This window comes from Microcebus murinus, chromosome 8 (genome assembly GCF_040939455.1).
Source record: "Microcebus murinus isolate Inina chromosome 8, M.murinus_Inina_mat1.0, whole genome shotgun sequence".
In the NCBI taxonomy this organism is placed as follows: Eukaryota; Metazoa; Chordata; class Mammalia; order Primates; family Cheirogaleidae; genus Microcebus; species Microcebus murinus.
The window spans coordinates 690476-696475 of record NC_134111.1 but is presented as its reverse complement, the minus strand read 5'-3'; positions in this window follow the sequence as shown (position 1 = coordinate 696475).

Below are 6000 nucleotides of genomic sequence, written 5' to 3'. Positions count from 1 at the left end.
TCTACCAAAAATAGAAAGAAATTAATTGACCAACTAAAAATATATATACAAAAAATTAGCCGGGCATGGTGGCGCATGCCTGTAGTCCCAGCTACTCGGGAGGCTGAGGCAGTAGGATCGCTGAGCCCCGGAGATTGAGGTTGCTGTGAGCCAGGCTAATGCCACGGCACTCACTCCAGCCTGGGCAACAAAGTGAGACTCTGTCTCAAAAAAAAAAAAAAAAAAAAAATAAAGAAGGTATGGTGAAGGCAAATTTTTTTCTATCAGATATTTGCAAAAGGATAGTAAAAACAGTCTTTTAAATCTATTATTATAATATGCCAATCCTTAGCCAAAAACCTTTAGATAAATTTTAATATCAGTTCCAGTATTTATAAATCCAACAAAAGATTTGTCATTTAGCTGAATTTCTAATTGAGGGTTTTGGTCATTAATAAAGTTTGCCAATATACTTTTGTTCCAGTACTTCCAAAACCTCGTCTTAAAACATTAGATTTTTTAATTTACATATTAATAGCAGAAGTTGTGCAATACAGTCTCTAGCCTGAATAACATAATGGGAAGTGAAACTTATCATAACTGAAATTTCATTCGAATAAGCTGAATCAATTATACCTAAATGTATTATTACTCTTTTTAATGTAACAGAAATATGACCAAATTATTAACTAATATTACTGTGCTTGTAGGATCAGGCCACATATATCTATAGTTATATATATCTCAGTAGATGTTGTTAAGAGTCCGTTGTCACAAGATGATCTTTGTTCTCTGAAATTACCTTTTGGGCTAAGAGTCTCAGCCAAAGTTGCATTTTAAACATCTAACCAGACATTTTGGCAATTTCTTAAAAGTTTTTTCAGCAGCCAGGTGCTCCCTTTGGGCCATAAGGTGCCATTGGGATGCGGTGGTGGGGAACTGGTGCTGGGCTGCCTGGCTGAGCATGGCCACAGCCTGGGTGGCTCAGCAGCCATGCCAGCGGTGGCACCATGCTGTTTAATTTTTCTGAGCATAAAGCTGCTGGCATTTACAATTAACATTATTAAAAGCCAATATACGTAAAGTGATATTTCTTAAATTAGGAGGACTTACCATTTCTTGAACCTGATATTTCTTGCAATTTAGCAATTAAATCTATATAAGTTTCATTAACATTTTGTTTAACATTTATATAGAAAGATACACCCTAAGAAAAGCTATCCTTTCCCTGCTTTAATACAGCACTGTTGATTTTGAGAAATAGCCTGATCATATTTTAATTACACATTAATTTCAAAACAATATTCATGGCCCATAATTTGAGTCAGAAATTTTTATTCCTGGGTCCATAGACCCATTTAGCTAGGGTTGCTGATGCATCTTTTCCCTGCACCAAGTGGTGAACTATAAGACTTTAGGCGAAGATATAACTGTTTGCACAAAAGATTTCCAATCGCAAGGGATTAACATTTCTAATTGAGCCAATTCTTTAATTGAGCTCTTTGTGTAATGACAGTTTGTGTTGGCTGGGAGCAGTGGCTCATACCTATAATCCTGGCACTCTGGGAGGCCAAAGCAGGAGGATCACTCAAGGAGTTTGAAACCAGCCTGAGCAAGAATGAGACTGCCTCTCTACTAAAATTAGAAAGAAATTAATCGACCAAATAAAAATATATAGAAAAATCAGCAGGGTATTGTGGCATATACCTGTAGTCCCAGCTACTCAGGAGGCTGAGGCAGAAAGATTGCTTGAGCCCAAGAGTTTGAGGTTGCTGTGAGCTAGGCTGAGGCCATGGCACTATAACCAAGGCAACAGAGTGAGAGTGCTGCTTTTGTCATTCCATTTGTCAGTCGTAAGCAAGGGAACTCTGATATTAACCAGCAGGTTCATAATCCAGCACAGAACATGAAAGGGGCTTTAACGATTTTATTTGAAGCTAAAGACACCTGGACTTCCTGGTGTTGATGATTATGTTATGGAAGAGACTAAAGAGGTATGTGGTGCTCACTGTCTCAACTCTGGCTACTGAGAGCATAAAAAACAGGACTGCATCCAAAATCACTAACGCAATTTTCAATAAGAAGTGGCCATGATCCCTGAGATTCCATTAGGGAGAATGAACAAAGTGTTGCCCACAGTTAGATGACTAAAAATGAGAACTGTGTACTGCGCCCTGCACCTACTGAAATTAAGGAAGATAAAGTTATGTAAAATAAATTCTCTAAGATTGAAATATCAGATAAAGAAAGATTATTCCAAATATTTTCAATACAGAGAAATCATTCTATTATATTCTAACACTGAAAATACACACTCATAAGTAGATTCTAGATGGATGCATATGTTATACTGTAAGTAATTAATAGAAAATTAAATTCAATCCTCTTTATGTACCTGAACTCCCTATTGAGAGATTGCCAGATTCTCATGTTTCTTTTTTTTTTTTTTTTTTTGAGACAGAGTCTCAATTTGTTGTCCAGGCTAGAGTGAGTGCCATGGCGTCAGCCTAGCTCACAGCAACCTCAAACTCCTGGGCTTATTCGATCCTACTGCCTCAGCCTCCCGAGTAGCTGGGACTACAGGCATGCGCCACCATGCCCGGCTAATTTTTTATATATATATCATTGGCCAATTAATTTCTTTCTATTTATAGTAGAGACGGGGTCTCGCTCTTGCTCAGGCTGGTTTTGAACTCCTGACCTTGAGCAATCCGCCCGCCTCAGCCTCCCAGAGAGCTAGGATTACAGGCGTGAGCCACCGCGCCCGGCAGATTCTCATGTTTCTTTATATAGTACTTACCATATGCATCACACACTTATTAATGCTTTACTTATTTACTTATTTTCATATTTATGACATTATATGTTAGGATCTAATAACATTTTGCTTATACAAAGCAAACAACACTGTGTTCTTGATTTAATCCTTTGGCACTCAGAATTGTTTATCTTTCTTTGGCCTTTAAGGTTCTTAATTTAACTTGAGGACACTGACTCTCTAATCTTAATTAAGTAATCAGAATGCTGGTAAGTATAGCCTATGAATGGCCTCAAGCTCTCTAGTTAAAAATTTTTTTCACCAAATGAAAAAAATTCTACACTTCTCATCAGAACATTTAAAGTACTATGTGAACTGGTTGGAGGTGAGTACAACAGTGAAAATATTGTAGCCCAAGCACAGGTGGAAAGAAGAAAGGCTTAGATACAGTTGTAGAAGGGAATGAAGATAAAAAATGGCAAAGAACTAGAGGTAATTATGCAATGAAAGAAGCAGACTTTCCACTTATAAATTCCCAGAGTTGGTTGTTCTGCAGGTCCCTTCACTCCACATACAAAATCAGTGACTTTTTTTACACTGAATATTTTCAATCTCTTATCTGGAGCCACAAGCTCACTCCCACAGAAATATTGATTGCTAATTATAAAGCATTTATTACATATCTAACACTGTCCTGTACTTATTTCTTCTATTTAAATATAAAAACTCCATAATTTATAAATCCTTCTTAGTATTTACCTGAACAAAGTAGCCTGATAATGTCAAGAAATCAATTGGTTTGATCACCAAAAGTAAAAGAAACAGTAACCAAAAAGTGCTTTCAATATGCTTCCCAAATTAGTATGAAAATATACAATGTACTAAGTAAAGTGAAATTACTGCAATGTGGAATTACTCATACCTTCAGATAATTTTATGGGCACCATTAAGTTTTATAATAATCCTTGTTGTAATTGCAGATCAGGTCATATAAATGATACTTAATGAATTTTGAAATAATAAAATAACATAGTAGACCTAGCAAGAGTAATAAGCATGTAAGAACAGAGGATTGGCATGGGCAGGTTCCACTTCAGAAGCTTTAGGTTTTTAAACAATTAATTCAACGTAAAGTGAATAAACTATTTCTGTTCAGAATCTTTGAAGTTTCTAGTTTGCTAGTAAATTCTCAACACTTTTAAGTTTCCTATTTTGTCTAACATTTCTTCTTTATTGTTCAAAATAAGTATACATCCACATTCACACAAACATAATTCCTTAGTCTGTAAATATACTACAACTATAGTTCAACTTAACTGTGATGTATTTGTATATTTGATTCAATAGAAATAAAAAAGATGCTTATTTCTGTTTCACTGGCCAGGCAGGTTGCATGTTGAAAGAAAAATGTAGGATAGAATGTAATCACTAGTCATTCTGTGTTCAGAAATGTATAGCTTTTCATTAAGTTCAAAATCTTTATTATAAGCATTACAGTAACAATGTAATTATAAATGTAATTTAAAAAAGCACTGGGAACATTATTCTTCAAAGTAGAGACACTGATAAAAAGGATCGCAAATGATGTCATTTCACTGTGTAACCCAACAGTACATTTTTACAATTGATTTCCTCCAACTTTGAGTAACATGGGATAGGTTAAAGTTGGTGCAAAATAACAGTTCATTCAATCTACAACATTTTTGACACATTAAAATTATTTTTAATTTAATGAAACAAATTAAGTTTACATGTAGTCTAAAAATATTCCCAATTTCATTCTATTTTATTACCATAATGTGCAATACTAACACAAGTTATTTTTAATATTGTAATTTTTTCATTCCGATTATAATGAGAAGAATATTAGTCTGTATACCTACATCATACATCACTTAAAATACTCTTTTTTATAAGAAAACTCCATAGTACCTCTCCATCTCATAAATCTTACATTTCAGTGTTTTTAATTTTCCATGGAAAAGAATATGTATAATGCCTGCTTAATACAGAAAGGCTTCTAATAAATATGATGTAGCTATCATTAACCACACACATATTCACATACACACTAAGAATGAAAGAATACCATCTACTGTATATAAAGTTGAATAACATCAGTATTTGCATGTCAAAAATAGCAAAAAATTATACTTTATTACATTTTCACCCTACCCGAACAAAAAGTGTATTTTACATGTAATTATAACTCTAAAAAATCTCTCTCTTTTTAAAGCTGACAACAAATAAATCAACTAACTATTTTAACTGGGTTGTTCTCTATAATCAAAAACCTGGTTTAAAGAAATGTGAGAATGTGTTAGTGACTCAGTGCATTGCCCTGTGAGAACTCTATCTGTTTAGACTTGACTCTTCATTAAATGCGTTCCGAAACTTATTATATCTGTAGAGTAGCTTTAATTATCAATTCTTTGTTCTCTAAGGTGTATCGTTTGTATAAATATTTTTCACATTCATTATATTTGTAAGGTTTCTATTCTTTAAACTTTCTGTGATGTTGAACAATGTTTGAGAAAATATTGGAGCATTTCTTTCAGTGTAAGTTCCCCCATGTCCAATAAGATGTCTGTTATAACTAAAGGTATTGTCAGCACTCTACATTATTATACTTTACTCTAAGTACTGTTGTGCATTTTAAGGCTAATACTTTGCATAAGCACTTCCATACTCATTACATTTATCTAACTTTTATCTAGTATGATTTCTTTAATGTTTAATAAGATTTGAACAGTTATTAAAGACTTTGCCACAATTTTCACATTCGTAGAATTTTTCTCTTATATGAATTATTTTATGTATATTAAGGTGTGAGCACTGGGACAATGTTTTGCCACATTCCCACATTTGTATGGTTTCTCTCCTGTATGGATTCATTTATGTAGAGTGAGGTCTCTTACCCAGGTAAAGGCTTTGTCACATTCTACACATTTTCAAGGTTTCTCTCCAGCATGAATTCTTTTATGTTGAGTAAGGGTTGAAATGTGGGTAAAGGCTTTGCCACATTCTTCACATTTGTAGGGTTTCTCTCCAGTATGGATTCTTTTATTGAGTAAGGTGTGTGCACTGGGTAAATGCTTTGCCACATTCCTCACATTTGTATGGTTTCTCTCCTGTATGGATTCATTTATGTCGAGTGAGGTCTCTTAGCCAGATAAAGGCTTTGCTGCATGCTACATATTTTTAGGGTTTCTCTCCAGTATGAATTATTTTATGTGTAGTAAGGGTTGAGGACTTGGTAAAGG